Raw genomic sequence first — 20,075 nt, forward strand, 5'->3', positions numbered from 1 at the left:
GAAAATGGTTTGTTTGAAAGGACATTGTTTCCAAGGCCAGTGTTTTAGGCCTTTATGTAAATGTTGAATAACTTTTATCAAAATAAGAAAAAGAAGAAAATAATTATAGCAATATTATTATATGTAATTTAAATGTTGGCCTTAATGGCGTACACTGTAATGGAACTTTTCAAGGTAAAGTGTGTCCTGATTAAAAGGCATTATGAACTCTCCATCTGCTTATTTTAAGAACACTGCATTAAACTCTGCATACAGTGCGGTGCTTTTATGATCTTACATCATTTATATGAAGAGCTTTAGTTAAATGCTTATCCTAATGGAAAGCTCAAAATCTTATCTCTAGAGATGTCACAACAACTCAAAGAATAGGCTTTACCGACGTCCTTGTTTTGGGGTGGTTTGGGCTATAGTTTGTTCACATCAATCCCTATACAATCAGATATGAAACGTAAAAAAGAAAAAAAAAAAAAACAACAAAACGGTAAGGCTATAGAAGTTACTCATTTGAAATGCTAAAGGCTAATACTATAGTGAAATCCATAGTTATGTAGAAAATACTTGCTTTATATTTAAGATTCTAATTAGAAGTTCATATCTATTATTTTATTTTGAAAATATGGAAACATTTAAAGAATACTGATATAGTAGGTATTAATAGTCTGAGGTACCTTTGATACACTTTATCTTTTCCTGACAATTAATTCAAGATCATTTTATTACGTCCTATTGCAAGAAGTATCCTTGGGACTCAGATTTCAAAACTGTGGTAAAGAAAAGTATGTAATATTAATTACTTTAGAAAAAAATTATCTGTTCTTTTCAGGCATTTAAAAAGACTTTGTTATTAAATTAGTTACAAGCTACAAAATACCATGGGAGAGAAAAGAAAATATGTTATTGTTGGTTCAGTGGCTGATGACAGCACTTGAGAATGTGGTGAAATAGATTTGCCCAAAACTGTGTTTTCTTAACTGCCATTTCAATAATACGGAACGCTGGATTCTGCGAAAACATGGGAAAAGAGTAGGAAATTGTCACATAAACTAAACAAAATATTCTGTTGAAGTACAGTCTCCTGGAGTAAACAGTCATTACTGTAAGAATGGAGAAGCAATCACGTCGGTTAAGTGTTTTGCACTTGTCAGTTCTCCTTGTATTTTCCATCCTCAGCTTTAACTGGGCTGATGGACTCCTGCTACGGGAGGGGACATAAGCAATAAAATGCACTGAAGGAAGCAGCATGTAGAGGAAAAAGCATCAGAAAAGACTGCAGAAAAATATGCAAGTTCTGCTTCTTACTCTAGGGAAAAGCATCATAAGAACTGTAGCTGTATTTCAATTGAGAAACAATAATTTTCTTTAAAAAATGTTACGCTAGTGATGTGCTTTGACTTTTTTAAATCATTCTGTTCATTTATGTGGGGGAAAAAACCACAGAGTTGTGTTTCCTGGATGAAAGCATAGCTCAGTATTTAATTTCTGGTTTTATTTTGATGCATATTTTAATACTCTGGCCATAGATCTGAGAAAAGAAATCATATTATGTATGCACATAACATGATGAAGCCTTTTGCACCTTCTGCTATACATGTGAGCCTGGCAAGCTTGAGCTTTCCATAGTTTCATACACTCTATTGCCGGTTCCTGTTCTGGAGTCTCGGAAGTTTTCAAGCTGACTTGGTTGCTATCATTTTGTACACCTTATTCTAGTACTCTGTAAATGGCACCTTTTCTGTGGTTCATGACAGAATAATCCACAAATTCAGAGCTCACCCCTTGGAGTCATCAAGATGCCCAGAGTCTATCACCTTTCTGATGCAAGCTTCTTGCACAAGCCTAGCCCTGTCTGAGGATTAGCCTAAGTCCTGCAGCATTTGTGTTCCTTTTTGTGCTGGTCCAAACCTTAAATATCAACAGCTTTGATATTGTCTGTGGCAGATCATCTGCAGTGTAGTCCTCTGGTTCTCAGAGGGCATTGAACGCTGCCCAACTGCAGGATTTGCATGCTGGGTCAGCAGGAATTGGTCTTCTGAGAACGCAGCACAAAGGGGTTTTATGGGAGTCCCTCAGGTTCCTTCAGGTGGTTTCAGGGACTGCCGTTGTCCTGGCCAATATGAAGAAACCAAATCACAAGGGGAAAAAAAAAAAATCCTGTCTAGTGAGCAGGAATTAAAACAGGTTGAAATTGAAGAGGGTGTGTGGAAGGTTCACATTTTAGCGGGCAGCAGTTTGCTGGGGAGCTCAGCTTCCTCCAGGCCGGGAGGTGGTAGGAAGCTCCTCTGCTGATTGGGGATGGGGCGGCAGAGATGTTCCCCTCCCCACAACACACCTTTACTTCAATCCCAGCTGCAAGACTGGAGGGGGCTGTAGGTGTTCATATCCTTCTGCTGGTGAAGCGAGGGACTAGGTGGGTGAGAGTGGCAACAGGGGCTATAAAAGAAATTAGACAGATAAATATGAGTTTAAAGTCTCTAAATGCATCTGCAGGCATCCTGAACAGTGCAGTAATCCAGGGTAAGCTTTGCTCTTGGCAAACATTTATTCAATGGCCGTTTAATAGCTCCTGACTGACAGCAAGTCTGTAGTGTAATCGAAGTCATTCCCTCCTCCTCTGTCCGTCCGTCACTCTGGAGAGAGTTTCCTCTCCTGCAAACTGTGAGGGAGAAAGGATATAACTGTTCTTTCTGGAAATTCCACTTGAACCAGGGTTCAAGGATAAATATTACCTCCCCTTGGATATGTTAACTATTTTTTAATGATGTGATCTGATATTTTAACAGTGTGCACAGTGCAGCAGAGCTTTGGGTTTGTTGTTTAAATATCTTTGATGGTATGTCATAACAAATTAGTTTCTAAATGTTGCCAATTTGGCAGACAAAGCTGATTATTTCCTGCAATCACACTGCATATGTGCACAAGATTATAATTAATGACCAGGGATGCCAAGCACACTTTAATAATGATCCTTCAGCATTTAAGGGACTGTTAGAGTTATTGGCATTTGTGCCTTGTGTTGCAGAGGATAGGAGCAATGAATACTGATAGATCTATCAGTGTCATAGAATCCAATAGTATCCTGATTTTTCTTATAAATTGGAGGATTCACTGGGAGTTATTGACAAAGCAGCTGCAGTGAATATTAACAGTGTTTGTGCTGCTTTCACTGAAGCAGTACGAACTCCTAATTAGATTGGAATTGCTCTTTTGGCAACTTTGCAAGGCGGTTTTTCTTAGCATATTGTCCATTTTGTGTAAGGATTACAAGGAAATCAGTGATGGATTTTTGAAGAGCACCTGAATGTCATGACAGCCTAGGGCTGGATCAGAATAAAAACTAAAGTGGAAAGCCACAGTGGACGTTTAAGGGGAAAAAAAAAAAGGTTAAAAAAAAAGGTGTAAAGCTTGTAATGCAATCCAGCAGAAATAGGACGTGGAACCAACTTCAGTGCTCTTCTCAGGATGCTCAAGGAAATGTCTCTTTAGGATTGTTCATGTGCACAGCACAAGAGCTGTTATAAAACTATATTTAGGGCAATGAGAGGGTACAAAGAAAAGCTACCAACTCAAGTCCATTGCTGTCTTCATTTCAGTGCCTCCCTACTCTGTTTGCTCAAGCTATCTGCTCTTGGGTGTAAGGACAGAGATAGTGGTTCTGGTTTTTGTTTGCTCTGGGTAAATCAGTTGATATCAATGCTGCCCTGCAACTTAAGTTGTAGAGGTGCTTGTGGCATCTTCAGCAAAGGCAGCATAAAGTATGCCCTGAACTCCAAAAGCCTCGTAAGGTATTTCTGAAGACTTCTCCATAGGGATGAAGTTGTCGCTTTTCCCTCCGAAACCTCACATGGCATCTTCTTCAGCTTTCTAGAAGGAAGGAAAAGAGATGAGGAATGGGATAGGGGATGTGATGGAAGGAAATGTGCCACGTGAACATTTTTGATAAATTCAACTCGCAACTCACAAAAAGCAGTTCCTAATGTCGACAGGCATTATTACGTAGTAAGATTGGAAAAATCTATATTTACTCTCTGGCTATCTGAAGCAGGGGTAGATCTCCTGAATGTTTCTGTACTTTCTGTGATCTGACTGTGAAAATCCTGACCTAAGGTCTGTTCTGCTGGGATTGTTATCATTAAGGCAGACTTCAATCATGAAGGCAGAGTATGTCTCCAGAGCTTCTGTATACCGATTATGTTTATGCCTGTTAACATTCACCAACACTCTTGATCCTCTACCTTTTAAGTAGACTGTGTTGAAATTGTTGACAGTAAATGTCATCTTATTGAAAATCTATATATTTTTTCAAATTAAAACTTTATGGACAATCTCTCAGCTATAGATATTTGCATCTATTTCTGTAGATGTTTGGAACCAGTGGCTTGAAACCCAACTATTTAGTTTATTAAAAAGACAGGTTTTAGTAAAATGATATAATTCAAACTCTGGAAAAAAACTTTAGAGTTTATCATAAATTATTTTACTTCTTGTCAGCTTTGGTTTTGAAATTTTTGTCCAGTCAGATCTAATTCTTCACCCCTAAATTTTCAATATGATTTGTGAATAAGAGTCTGGGGTTTTTTATTATTTTTTAAAGGTGAGCTTAGTTTATTAAAGAAACTTTTAAAGAGGATAGACCTCAGCTCATTATTCTTTAGCAACTTGTCTTTTTAAGTTAGATTGTACAGAGACAGGCTTGCAGATTGATACGTATGCCTTAAATTAAAACCCAGTTCCCTCAGATATCTATGAGGGAGCAATTTCCCAAGAAAGGTAAAGCTGTGTTGGTGCTGATACATCTCATTAAGTCCAAACCACAAAGTTCCAACCAACTGAAAGTTAAATTTTACTCTGACTCGTGTAATTGAACCAAATTTAAGTGCGTGATAGTTTTCACAGACCAGGCAAGTACCTGAGAGGGAAGTGGAAGCAAATGTCCTAGTTCAGGGTATTTTGCCCAAGGCAGTGGTGGGACTGGCAGGAGGGGCTGGAATTTCTGACTTACAGTCCCAAGGTCAGGCAGTTTGCTCCTTTCAGTGGACACTTCTGATTGTATTTCAATGTCTTGACTCACATGCGATGATTTTTGCACTTGGTTGTAAATATACGTGATGATCTTTATGCTAGAAATGTTACAAGAACTGGAGATGGCAGAAATGAAAGGCTCAGTTCTGTTGTGTGGTATTACCAAGTAGGTTTGTTAAAGGAATTGTGAAAAGAAAAACCAGGGAGGACTTCTGTCCTGAGGACTGTTAGCAGTATTGTAAATACTGGCACATCTTTCAGTATAACAAGCAGATCGGCATAGATGCGAAGAGCTTTGTTTAAAAGTCTTCCAAGATGACTTGGATGCACACAGGCTGCAGGTCCTTTGCTTTTCTCAGTTTGCAAACTGCAGCCCTGAATAGTTTTCCTCAAGTGCTCCTGAAACATAGTTGCCAATTTTTATTTTTAAAGAAATTGCTGTGAAGGTCTATAGGGGCTAGCACTGCCAGAAAACAAAGTCCCCAGGGCTCAGGAGATCCAGATACCTCACAGCTTCTGCCCCTGCCCTTGGCCTTAGGGAGGTCAATTCATCTTTCTGCAGCTCAGCTTTCCAGTCTGTAAGACAGGTTATAACAATATGGGGCACTGGGCAGTCAACATTTTGCTGATACGTAAATCTACAGATAATGACCACTGCCTAAAAACATATGGTTATTATTCACTAATAAAAGGGAATTAAAATTTCCCTGGTGATAAAAATTGAAGAATGCAGTTATATTATGAGCAAGCAAGAATATAATTGAGGTCTGGTATAAACAGAGGTGCCAGCATATGAGCTGCTCCTGATATTGATCAATAACCATCTTTCACTGTAATTGTTCCAGTTTGTTTACTGCTGTATACGTGAGTTATTGATCTTCTCTTTCTAGCTTCTTTGTGTTCTTCCAGTTTCTAATTCATTCTTGCTTTTTTCTCTTAGAGAGTTTAAATAAAAGCTTGAAAAGGATTATCAAACTGAGCCTTGAGAAGAGATTGCTTAAAGCCAGCATTCACTACCCCCTCAAACCCCCCCCCAAATAAATCAATAGTCCTGATGACCATTCCAGCTTATCAGTGAGCTGTCTAGTAAGGACAACAAATTAGAATAATTTATGTACCATGATGAGAGGTCCAGCACGGAGCACAACTGCTCAGCACTGCTTAGGATCAGTTCCCTGTATTCACTGCCTCTCTTCATGCTGCAGTGGGGCTGATGCCCCAAGCTCTGTGTATTTGTGGGGTTTCTCGCTTGTCCAGAGTTGCAGTGAAGAGGCAGAATGTCTGAAACGCTCAACCCAGGGCACTTTCTGAAACCCGATCGCTGGGACATGTGCAGCACTAGTGTTTTTAAAGCCCAGGCCGTTCCTTCAGGTGTCTGGTAGTGAGCTGGATTTGGGGGCACTGTTCATTTTAAGCTAACAGGCAGCAGGGGTGCCCCTGAGCTTCTGCCCGAGTCTAATGCCTTGTCTCATTTTTGTGCAGTGAGGGGAAAGCGATGTCCGTTCATGCGCGCAGGTTTCACGTTCGATTTTATGACATAACATCCACACCTGAAATTCTACTCCAAATGCCTTTGTTTGCCCCTGTAGATGCTGAAGCATTGCAATAACCTGATGTGCTTCTTAATGGGTGGGAAGACACTCGTTTCTCTAGCTTCAGTTTGCAAATGATCTGGAGGGGCAACCCGGGGATGGTATAGTCCATTAGTCCAGTGTCAGTTATTGTGGCATGGCTAATGTAGCATGCTCACATTTAAAAGCAGCAGACATGCTTGGCTTAATCAGCTGCGGTGCTGCCACCAGAATATCCAGAAATAACTTAGAATCAGGTGACTTATTCAATTTTTGAAACTCCCTGAGTGTATTTTTCTTTATGTAGCAGTATTCACATAACCAAAGCTTTACTGCAAGGGAGCAATCACGCTCTGTAGTTTCGCATCACGATGTAGTTTAATGTCTGTGCATGAAATGAGTTTACTTCTCTCTGAAGAGCTCAGTTTCCACGCTTCTTTTCACTCAGACCTCATTTCAGTGGAGCACATTCCTCTTACTGAGTTCCCCACTCACAGCTTCTGCAGCGGGTTTAACGTGCCCTTACAGCCTTGGTGCCTTCTCAAGCTTCAGCAACTCCAGCAGCATCTCTTGGTGGATAGACAGCCAGCATCAAGGGCAACACCTGGAGCTACATTTTCTCTTGTCTTAGAACTGGTGCAATCCACAAATGATGATGATCTTTCTCATAACTAAACTTAAGAAATATCTGACATCATTACTTTTTTTTGACATGCTATCTGGGAGTATCTTTTCATTGTTGAATTTGAATGGAAATGGGATGCCCTACCAGTGGTACACAAACTTTTCCTTTGTCACACCTCCCTCCTTGCCTCAACAGCATCCCTCAGGTTTCTTTTGTGCCCTCCTACCTTGTTTCCCTGCCTTCTTTGCAGGCTGCTGCTTTAGCTGTCCCTTGGCCCCTTTCTTTGGCATTGTCCAGGATCACCTTCCTTTGAGGAAGGAGAGTAACTCGGGGAAGCACAGTAGCCACGTGACTGGTAAGGCTGTGTAAAAGTAGATTTAAATGGTGAGATCCCTTGCGTATACTGTGTGTTCATGTGTGCTACCTTCACGATGGATAAGGGGAAGGAGAGGAACGAGACACAGGGAGGAAGTGGGCGACTTGATCCCATACCTCGTGGATTCAGGGCAGCTGCATGAACCTACTTCGGGAACAGTTTCTTTGGCATATGTGAGCGACAACATTCTGAAAAGCAGAACACGTGTTTAGATACCTGAAAAAGGATTTAGGTGTCTTACATTTTTAACAAGCTTGCTGAAAATGATGAATACCCCCATCATGAGCTTTTTGCATTTATCTTCATAACTTTATCAAGACCTGATAGCAATAGCTTTGAGTGCCCCATCTCCTGTCCCCACTTTCATATTGAAATGGCTTTTAATATCAGCAGGTATTAAAATGGCTTGTTTCCAGATAAGAAAAATATATGTCATATAAAATATCTGTGGTTTTCTAAATGGCTTGCACATCTCATTAACTTAATATTTTTTCCATTGGTCACTTTGGATTTATTACTTTCCAACCATAATTTTTTTAATTTAATTTTGACCTGGCATTACCCTAAAATTAAATTCTGATCTACCCTCCACCTAAAACGGTCTGGGGAGGAAGCCATTTTGCATTACATTATCATCCTATCAAATCTAACTAATTTAAAGGTGACATGAATAAAATATTCATTAAAAGTACAGTAACCGTTTGTCTGTGATCTTTAGCGATGTCCCCATTAACTTTCAGTTGACTCTCAGTTGAAAATAGCAACCTCTCTTTCTAAGCCTTTCTGGAACAACTTTGATTTACATGAAGAACGTAACCTGTCTTCTTGCTCTCTTACTCATTATTTGTTAAACTTCCTTTTTATTGCCTGTCTCTGGGCTAAAATACTTCCCCCAATAGTAGTCTGAAGTACTGATGCACTGATGTGTTAAAGCAAAAAGATATTGTGACATTGTCGAGCTTCCTTTAACAACGTAAAGAAAAATATTCCTGGAGGAATTCAGCAGCTGTTTGGGGGATTAAGCAACTTCTCATGGGTCGCTTTGCATCATTCTTGCATACTTCCTCGCTCTTGACATTCACTGAGTCTCAGGTTACTGAAAACCATGAAGACCAAGCTCTCTCCTTGCTTACACTTGAGTTCAAGGGGAGCAGAACTCTGTTAAATCTGAGAGGTTCAATTTTCTTCTTAAAGTATTCTTTTTAAATTTTTCTTTCAGTTCTCAAAACTGATGAGAAGTAGACAGCCTTAAAGTCCATGTTGAAGGTTCTTATTTTGACCTGTGTCTCAGTGAGCAGTGACTCTCTTGAGCTGAGGACCCCCCTCTTGCAGGAGCTATGTCTGCACTGCAGCCCTGAATTTACCTTTTGTGAAGAACAGTACAACTCCTTTCAACTCAGATTACTTACTGCTGATGATAAAGTAGTGTCTCATATTAAAAAAAGATAATTACTAAATTTGAGGTGATTTAGCCTAAATTAATGAATAAACACTACCAAATAAATTGTGTTTGTTCCTTAGAAAAGGAGTGATACAAAATGGATTTGTAATCTGTCACATTTGCAGATTTGTATAAAAAAGTGCAAGAAATAATCTTTCAGGTAGCTCAAGGATATTTTCTTGCACTTAAACAGGAGTTACTACTGTTGTAAAATGATGATCTGTGATCTTTGAAATATAATTCCTTTATACTTTAAGGAGAGAAAATTCAATATTATTGAATTTAGTCTTATACATATGTGCAGCTCCATGATTAGTTCTTATATTTGCTTCTGCACTAAGGAATTCAGGCAAGTTGGGATATTTTGCAGAAAAGTACTGCATACTGGGCTGGATTCTGCGATGTTGTAAATGGGGATAGCTCAGCCTTCGATGAAGCGGTGCTGATTTGTCCAGGGTAAAAATCCAGCACAATCTTTATAGTAGAATACAGGAAGAGGATATTATTTTTCTTTTTTAAAAAAATTATAGCTGGAAATATCTCATACATAAGTTTATATTAAACAATAAACAGAAATAAATATTCAGTTGGGCATTTTAAACTTGGTTTGGGGCTCTCATGAAACACTGGACGCTTAGAAATGCTCTATTCTCAAGTTACAGCTGCAGTGTTACAATGGTCTGAGGGAATCATAAATAACTCTTCTGCACACTCTGTTTTTGCCTTATTGATTGTGAAATGATGGGATAATTTCAGGGGCTTTTTTCCTTAGAGATTGTCAGATAAAGGATTTTCCTTCTTTCCAAAGTTAATAACCAAAATCAGTTGGTGCCACTGGGGTGGGGATGTGGTCCGTATTACAGATACTTGTCATTCTTCTTCCCCTTTAAAGTGTGAGTATTCCGGATTACTTTTAAGTGAAATTCAAGATTTCTTTCTTTTTCAGACCTTAGCACCAGAAGCTGTTATGATTTATAAAACCTCAAATTACTTTAAAAAGTAATTTTAGAAATCTGTTTATCTGTATATATAATTTGAACAAAAATAGCAATAAGTTAATAATAGCAAAAATGGTTCTTCACAGTTCAGTGTCCAAGCCTGAATTCTTACAACTCTAGCTGAAATCAGTGAAACAGATCCTTACCTCTGATCCCATAAGAGAAATTGGGGCAGTCCCAAGGAAGCCACAGTGTTTTTACTCAGCGTAGCTGAGTTTAGAAGTAGGCTCAGCCACCTCAATATGCCTGAACAACGGGTAGAGTATTGAATGAAAGAACATGGCATGATGGGTGATATGTATTATTAGGGGATGGATTTTAATTGTGTTGATGCTTCCAGTGTAGGAATACAATGATCACTGTTCACACATTACTAAGAAGCTATGGCCCCATCGGGTATTTCTCATATACTTCTATTTGTAGATGAATTTCATATTTGTTTGCCAATTCTCCAGTTTCTGCAATGATCAATACTAAAGCAGCCATGCACAAGTAACAGCTATGTGCTGTTCAGTGAGGCAGATAGCATATTTCACTCCAAAACGTGAGCTACTGCTTTATATTAGACGTTCATTTCATCTCATTATGTCTTGCAGTTGAAGCAGTGGATACGCATCTGGTCCAGCCTTACTGGTGCTGGCCTCCCATCTGTAGCAAATAAAAGATAGAGGGGTTAGAGCCACGTGCCCTGGCTGCAAACCGAGGAGTCTCAGCAACCACAGGGTACAGTTGTTAAATTTACTTAGTCCTAAAGACCTGTGTCAGAGAAAGACAGAGCTGCAAAGCTCATCCTTATGTATTATCATGGTATAGCTTAATGCTTTCAGCCCAGCTCGAATGCTGTACACACAAGTCTGTAGAACTTGAGTGTCTTCCTGAGGACGTCCTTTGGTTTGTATATACGGTGCTTACCTTGGCAGTGTGCGCAGGAGATAAGGAGAGCACCTTATCTCCCATGGTGGGAGTCACCAGGGGCAGGGCTGGCCAAACCTTGTGCCCCTAAGAGCCAAATACCAAAGTCTTTGTATTGCTTCTCTATCTTTGTTGGAAGATAGAGGTCTAAGCTTACCACAGTCTTACAGACTTACCAGAAGCTTTAAGATCATTTTAGTGATTTATACAAGCCTCATCCACAGTCAGAGATTCTCTCATTTAAAAAAAAAAAAAACAACCAACAACAAACCACAAAAAAACCCCAAACCAAAACCCAACCAAAAAAACCCCCAACATCCTGGCATGAATTTAATACCTTTGTAAGTTTGATTCGATTTTTGATTCAAGGAGTTCAGTGAGTACACAAAAATCAAAATTAAAGTCAGATCAAATTCGCCCAAGTCAATACAATGTTAATGAATTTAGAAGATACATAGCTTGAAAATTTCCTTAGAGCCAGCCAGGCAAGCTCTGCCCATATATGCCAAAGGGTTAACAAAAGGTAAGGTAGCAATTACAGCAGGACTCCAAGTGGAGTGAAAATTTTTTGTACTAACTTTTGCTTTTTGTATCTTTCTTGAACAAAAATATAAAACCCAGGAAATGAATATTTTTCATGCTACAGCAGTAAGAATTTATGGATCCAATAATTTCTCAGATGCTACTTGAAAAATGTTTCTTTATCCAAAGGTTAACTCCTTTAGGAGTACAAACCTCTAAATTTTCTCACTTGCTCTATTAGTTGGTACAACTAGATTCACCAGAGTTATAAATCTATCAGTTTTCTAGTCTATAACAGAATAATCCCTGAAATCTCATAGATATAAATGGAATTGCTAATTTTCAATAAATCTGCAGTAACAGGTAATAGTGTCATGGTCCCCAGTTCCAATCATTTCTGCAGTAATAAATGAGACTATAGAAGACTCACTTTTGGCCATAAAATTTACTGTTCAGGGCACAAATTTTAACCCCCGAAGTACTTAACCAATTCCCCTCTCTTTGTTTTTGTCACTGTTGCACCACACCATCTATTCCTGATGTAAGATCAGGGCCATTTTGGACCACACATGTTATTTATAGGCTGATTTGGGGGGGGAAATGGAGAGTGTTTTTCCAACATATATTTTCAGCCTGACAGTATTCAGTCCAGAGGGGCAAATTCAGGCTATTTGTAAGAGCCCAGGGATAGATGCAATTCACCTGAGGCTCCCTCCCCACCCCAACCCCAAGCCTGAAATCTGACTTTGAGGTTAGACAAGAGTCCTGTGAATGCCGCTGTCCCCGCCGTGCTAAGGAAAACTGGCTCTGTTGTCCGTGGAGGCTTTGAAAGCTTATGCTCAGGTGCCTGCTGCTAAGGGCTCATGGGACTCCCCAGTTCTAAATGCTCCTAAAAATGAGGCACAGCTGGCTCATTTTGCTGGCATTTTTGGCATCCCAGTCTGCAAAACCCGCTGGCTTTTTTGGGGTACTACAGGTAGAGTCTGGGTTGACTTTGGGAGCATCAAATTTTGTAGATAAATTAGCCCAATTCAGCACAGTCGAAGAGTGCACAGTCCAAAGCTGTATCTTATAAAGATTTTGAATGCTGGATTTAATAGTAACTTTAACTCACCGGACTGCTCACAGTCATGCAGTTTGCTAAATACCTTCATAGTTTATACAATCAAATACATGCATACATCTTTACAGAAACAAGGCCCAAAAGGGAATGGCTGGGAATGGATATAAGGGCCTAGAGAGCTGTAGTTACTTGTCCAAGATGTTAAAAATGGCTCCAAGAGTTGAATACGTATCTCTGGAGTCTCAGTTCAGGGATCTGCCGACACAGGTTGGGCTTTCAGTGCCAGCAAAATAACACTGAAAAATATTAAACATGTTAGAAGCATGCTGAAAGAAAAAGTTTTATTAACAAAAGATGTCTCTTTGAGCTGTATCAATTTTCAGCTCTGGGTAGAAGAAACTCTCTAGACAGACATTTAAACATATTATTGTCTTCTATTTACTCAGCAGATATACCTAACACACTTTATGAGATGAGTTCAGGAGGGAAGAAGTCAATTAAAATCTGAATCTCATGCAGTTATAGAAGATTAAAATAACCCCGTATTTGTTACGTTGAGCTCTAATGCTAACGCACAAACCACAAGAGCATCTAAACGTGGCTTTAAATCTTGAACACCATGTGCTTTCCCTGTACATGTTCTGCAAACTGGTTTAAGCTTAACAAAGTACATAAACAGATTTCTTTTAGTTAAGACCTGTGAGGCTTATAGTTGTTCAGCAAGGGATAAATGATCAATCAGGAGACAGCTCACGAGCCGGTATCAGTCAGAAGAACTCCACTATGTTGGACAGATCAAGATCTTACACTCTTTTTCTTAAGGATTTTTCTGTCTGTCAGGGCTGAGATATGATAAGCGTATTCAAGAGTAAGTTCTGTATCAAAGATAAAGCTTTTGCATGACAAAGCTATGGGACTTTTCCGAGCTGTGTGACTTAGTGTAAGTCACTTTGTGCCTCAGTTTCCCTATTTGTCAAGTGTAGACATTGGTATTGGCTTCTCTGTGGAGTACTTTGAGATCTGCAGACAAAAACTCCATTAAAAGTAACAGAAATAAAAAGGCAATGGCTATCCTGAAGAGGACCATAGGCAGTTCTTTTCACAATCATGTATTTTTCAGCCTTCTGCCAGCTGGGTTCTTATGCTTTATTCCAGGAAACAGCCTGGCAAAAGAATCGATACCACTAACCTGGGACTGTCACATCACCCTGCTGGTACATTTTCACAAGCAATGGAAATGTGAACTTTATGCTTCATGAAATGTTCTTTTGATCTGCTCTTCCACTTTTACCAAAGCTTTCTAATACTGCTGAGCTTTTGCCAGGATGCCTGAGAGAATTGCTTGATCTTTCTGAAGTTTTTCTCTAAATGTTGACTTCTGTTCTTTTACATGCAACAGGCATAAGATTAAGTATTGGTAGTAGAGCAGATGCTAAAAACATGTTTATTCTAGAGGTTAATGAGCAATAGAAAGGCCAGCAGCTGAGGGAACTGGGGTTGTTTAGTCTGGAGAAGAGGAGGCTGAGGGGAGACCTCATTGCCCTCTACAACTACCTGAAAGGAGGTTGCAGAGAACTGGGGATGAGTCTCTTCAACCAAGTAATGAGTGATAGGACAAGAGGTAATGGCCTCAAGTTGCACCAGGGAAGGTTTAGGCTGGATATTAGGAAGCATTTCTTTACAGAACGGGTAGTCAGGCGTTGGAATGGGCTGCCCAGGGAGGTGGTGGAGTCCCCATCCCTGGAGGGGTTTAAGAGTCGGGTTGACATAGCGCTGAGGGACATGGTGCAGTTGAGAACTGTCAATGTTAGGCTAATGATTGGACTAGATGATCTTCAAGGTCTTTTCCAACCTAGACGATTCTGTGATTCTGTGACATGTACTGGTACTTGCATCAGTACAGAGGGCTGCTAATTTTACTGTGCCTTTAGCTTCATTTGGCTACCTAGTAGTTTCGTGGGCAAACATACATCGTCATCCAAGAACACTTAGCTAGAAAACATTTTATTTAACATCATAACATTTTACAAAAAAGGCACTGGAGATGCATGAAATAGATCTTGTGCTACATTGGTAGCACATATGGGAAATAGCATATAACATATACAAGTGTGGGTATTGAAGTAAAATGTTCAGGACATGCCTTTAGACCAACATCTGCTCCCTTTCATTTCTGTGAATCCCCACTGTCCCAACCCCAGTTTATCTATGCTGTGACAGGTGTCTGGATGGAAGCATCTTTGTGCAAGGAGGAAAATGAGATGTGATTAAATGGTGGTAAGTCTTCCACTGAAATCCTTATAGGGCATCGAGGACTTTTATACAAGAATTAGAAGAGAAGCAGGAATGCAAGGGAAAAGGAACGTTCTGTTGTCTTCACACCTCAAACTGCAGTAAATTGTCCATGCCAAAAACTATCCAGAAAATTAAAAGCCAATCGAATGAAAGCCCAAGTGACGCTAGCAGTAAAGGGGCTGTAAAGTGTAGGCAGGTTCAGAGGGAGGTTGAAGGTGGGATGGTCAGAGGCGAGTGCAAAGTAAAATGGATATTCTGTTAAGAGTATAAGAAACAGGAAGTAAATGAGAAAATGGACGAGTTAGAGAAAGGAAAATGTTCAACAGTGAGAAAGGAGAAGTTAAAGAAACTTACATTGAAGACAGAGCAAAACTCTTCATTTCAGCCTTGGCTACGGATCGTGGTGCGAAGCAGTTGCCTCAGGACTGCTGTGCTGGTTAACAAGGAGGGGTGCTATCCCAGGCGTTGCAGGGGAAGGTGCTGGAGGGAAGTGTTAAGAGGAAGCAGCATGACATTGCCAGGCATAGAGGATATTTAGTCAAGAGACTGAAAGGAGTTTGAGAATGCAGTAGCTGAGTCAACGTTGCATTTTACAGACTCATTACAACTAGTAAATATTTCAGAAGGCAGAGGATAACATCTGTCTCGTGTTCCAGCCGGTCACGTTTCAGTACTTCCTGCTTTGTTTGAACTGGTAATCGAAGCTGGAATGTAGATGCGTCTTGGGTAATGCTTTCCAGGAGAAACAAACCAGCCCACCTTCTGGAAACACAGGCTGGTGTCAGTGCTTCCACTAAGAGTCTTTTAAGAAACAGTATCTGAACTTGCTTTTGTGAAACTTTCCTAGGATGCGCTTGTACACTGCTGAAGTAAGCTTGATAACCGATCGCCTTGTTCACGCTCCACGCCATAGCTGTGGTTTCTCCATATATAATATATGTAATCAGATTTGGTTTGGTTTATTGCCGTGTTCTTGAAGTAATAGAAGTGTGGCTTGTAAGATTTCAGCGATTATGTACTTTGTTGTCTATTTCTGTTTGTTTCTGAAAGAAAGGGCAAGTCTTTGTGGAAATAGGTGGGATGCCCATTACTTTTCTCATTATTTTGTGGATACGCATAAGGAAATTGCTCTGATTAATAGGCTGAAAATTTTAATAGAAGGATTTTCTGTCGAGCGGGCTTCCAAATCCTTCAGAACATCTTCTAGAAGCTGCTCCTCAAGATAATTTCATCATTTAAAAAAAAAAAAAAAAGGAAAAAAGAAACAGATACAGATGTCTTTTCACCTTCTATCCACCTGTTAAATAAATTTGTCATTTCTACAGCCAATTCAGGAAAGGAGTTATCAGATCCTTTCCTTGGAGACCTAAGTGTAACCCTGCAGGTCTCTGGGGTCAACCTCATACGTTCTCAGAAAAGCTCCCTGCACAATTTGATAGTCACGGCAGTCATTATCAACCAGCTTGGCATAGGCCTCTAGGGTTTTCCCATTGAGCAAGGTCTGAACTGTGCTGCCCATGCCTCCTCTCACCAATTATAAGTTCTGTACAGTTTTTTAAAAGACTGCAAAAACATATCAACATCATTCCCTTCCTTGTAATGAGGAAGCAATTTTGCCTTATTATAACTGACTAAATATGCATGGGCTGACCCAGTAGGACCCTCATTCACCCCTATTCTTTCCCTCTGGAAATCATATTCCATTTTCATCGTTTCCATTTCAAATTTTTCTTCCTCCCCATCCTTTCTTTGCTCTCTCTCTTGATCCCATTCTTGTTCCATCTTTATCTTTCCCATGCTGAATTGTCACTCTTCACGCTTCTGCTCTCATTACAACTTCCTTTGTGTTTGATGCTCGCTCATACCCGTTTGCAATTGCCTTCCTTTTTACCTTGTGCCTTTTTATCATCTGTAGTGGCTTAGCACCTATGCAGCATATTTGCCGTTCAGACTCCTGTGCATAGCTTCAATTAGTTGATAGGTGTCATTAATGCTGTTTCCTGCCTCCTCCCTGCTGCTTCAAGATGTTAAAGAATGATCCACTGGTGGGAGAAAGCAGAGAGAGTATGGGTGTCCCTGAGTGGCCAGAATATATGTCCGACTGTGCCCTTCAAGAAGAGCACTTGTACGCAGTAGTACCCATTGCCCACTTGAGCCTTCCACCATGCTCAGTCCAGTTTCCAGGGTCAGCCTGGTTTGGGTACCCCCAAGCTCCCCAAGTGTAATTCCTACCTGAGCTCCTCTGAGAGCCCCCAATGTGGACCCGAGTCCTTTTCATGGCTCTCTTCATAGCTCTGGCTCTGTCTGGAAACCACAGTCTGGACTGCGAGGAAATTTATAGCTTTGTGAAAATCACTTTTCAGCCTTCTTAGTGGCATCTGTTGAGATTGTTTAGCAGAGCATGTGGAAACCTGCTTTCTCAGTGACAAAACGCTGCACATTTTTCATGCCTATCATGCCCGAGGGCTTGGCATGAGAATGAGGTAGGTGATGCAGAATAAGACAAGGAGACTGTTAAATGCCTCAGAAAATCTATGCCCTGAAAAGCGCCCTAGGCCTTAATGTCAAAGATAAGAGAAAGTCATGGGCACATCAAACCTGTAAATCTGTGACCACTGGAGGTAACTCCCAGCTGGTCTCTGGTTGGTCTTGGATCATACATTTACAGAAATGAAAATAGCTTCAAGAGCTTTACCTGGGATAAACTGATAGTTAAGTCGGTCGAGTATCTGACCCAGTCGAGCGGAAAGGTATAGATGTCTCCCAAAGCCAGAGACCCCCAGGCATTCCCAACTGCCCAAATCCTGTACACAGGGCGGTGGTGTAAACTCAACACCCACAGGTGATGATGGAAAATAAAGAATTGACAGATGTGAAGAGTGGGGTGGACAGGTTATAAAGCCTTAAAGCAAGGTCCTCCTACCCTGGGACAGGCTGATTGCATTTAAACCATTCCTGACAGGTATTTGGCCAACCTGCGTGTTACTTTCCTATAGAGAGCAGGTTCTTTGTTTTGATTGACCAAACTCTTTTTCTGTATTTTATGCTCCAAATACGTGTCTAAGGGTGCAGAGGTATTGCTCTTCTGTTGACATTTGAAAAATATTCCTCTCCTTTCAAGATTTGAAATATAGGAAAAGCAGTCATTTTTTTATATGCAAGAAAGAGCTCATATGATCTGTGACCTTTTTGCAAAAGGTGAGTAGACCAACATACCTTGGCTGTAGGTGTGGGAGACAGGAAAATTCAAGTGGAGAGTGAAGGCATCCAGATACCTCTGTAATGTGACTTCAGCTAAAGGTGGAGTGAGCCCTCCCAGCTGGTGCTGGAGATGTGCTGCGCAGGGAGAACACCCTCACGTTTTCTGGATGGCTTCTTATGCACAAGCCCTGTATTCAGCCTTCAGCAGAGCATTGGACTGTGTGGGCATCTCGCTTGGGGAGTTCAGGCTGAGAAAGGATCAACTTGGATATTTCCCTTTATTGATCTATACTCGTGTTCACACGCGCAGGGAAATTCTTTCTGTGCAAGCAAGCTGAACTAATGGAGCCAGTGGAGTGAGCATCTCTTAACAGCTTCTTATTATCATCTGTCTCTTCTTCAGATGCATTCTGGTGTGCTACACATTTAGCTCTGTCTGCTGGAGAAGTAACAGAGGTCAAATGAAGGTGAGAACACTTCATTCATAATTTTTATGAGTTATTCAGACCCACTGTATCATTACCCCTTGGAAACATATGTTTTCTGATAGCAGTTTAGAAAATATTCAGCACATCTCGACAATCTCTCATAAGTAATACAGATCAGCTGTCACACTTTGTCATGTGGCATCAGGTTGTGTAGTGCAGTGAATTCACTGTAGTGTGATATACTACAGCCATTTGAGATCCCATCCTGATAATTTCTGCGTCTCTAAATGTAATGGTACATGATGTGTCTTGCTAGAAGTCAGAAGTATTTTAGTATAGCCCCATTTGAGTTACAATTTAAAGGTTTTCAGAGAAAATACTTAGTCACCCCTCTCCTACTAGTTTAAGTGTCTCTGATATGAGTATGTTAAACATAACTTTTGATGAAATAGGTACCTCGGAAGACTTAATATTTTATTGGCCCTTGGCTTAGGCTGATAAAGGTGAGTATTCTCAAAAATACTTCTTGCCCAGTGCTAGGGTAGTTGTGCCTACCACATTCAGGATGTTTGAATGTGGGGGTTATCTTAGGGAATCCCAGGGACTGTGCTACTGTAGAAGAAAGGCATCTGTGTGTACCTCTTCCCTGTTTGGTTGTGAGGCAGGGGAGGAGTGGTGAGACCTCACCATCATTCTCTGGTCCCATCAGAAGCATGAAGAAGACAAGACTGTATTTCCCAGTAGGATTTTACTAGCCTTTTTACAGGAGAGTGGGAACACAGAGCAAGATCTGGGTGTTTCCTCCTGCCTTGCCCACCCATCCACAAAGCTGGCTCTCAGCAGCCCTAATTTGGGAGAGTTTCTGCTTCATCTGATGCCTTTTCCTCAGAGGAGACAGGGACTGGTTACCTGCGTTGGGGAAGACAGCCTTTGCTTGCCTTGCAAAAGACTGGCAGGTTGCTGCTTGATGTCGCTGCCATCTCTGCTGAAGGTGGAAGATGGGGGTGGGTTTGTGTGGGGAGATAAGTGACTTCAAAACGGGGAGCCAGTCCTGACGGCTGATAACTTGAACTGTGGATTAATTTTAGACATCATTCAGAGTAATTATGTTAATTATAACCTTTTTAAGCAATCCTAAGGCTAGAAGGCAGGACAAAACCAGACTGGTTCAGGCTGCCTCCACCTTGGATGAGCAGTTGCCACTCATGTTTGTGGTGCTGCAATGCGAGGTATGAGGATAACGATTTTGCCAAGCAATCCTCTCTGTGTTCTTTTACCAAAAATATTGCACATAACTATGTTTAAATTTATTCATTTCCAAGAGAAGGTTTGCGCGCTGGTGTTTTTCAGCAGCTGGACAGGGACCTTAACCAACATTCTTTGAATTTCAGCTTGCAGGTGAAGTGTCTGATTCAGGCAGAGCTTGGTGGAATTATTTGCAATAGTTGTGTGTTTGGATCAGAGTCGAGCCACAGAAAAAGAAATCTCTTTAAAATCATGTGTGACCCAGGCTATTATGCAAGAATATCAGCACCTCAGCTACCAGTAAAGTTAGATTGAATGGGGCACATAAAGCCTGCATTCACAGCAACTATCTCGGTGGGTATGTTGACACTCAGTTTGT

Source organism: Strix uralensis, chromosome 3, assembly GCF_047716275.1.
Source record: "Strix uralensis isolate ZFMK-TIS-50842 chromosome 3, bStrUra1, whole genome shotgun sequence".
Taxonomy (NCBI): domain Eukaryota; kingdom Metazoa; phylum Chordata; class Aves; order Strigiformes; family Strigidae; genus Strix; species Strix uralensis.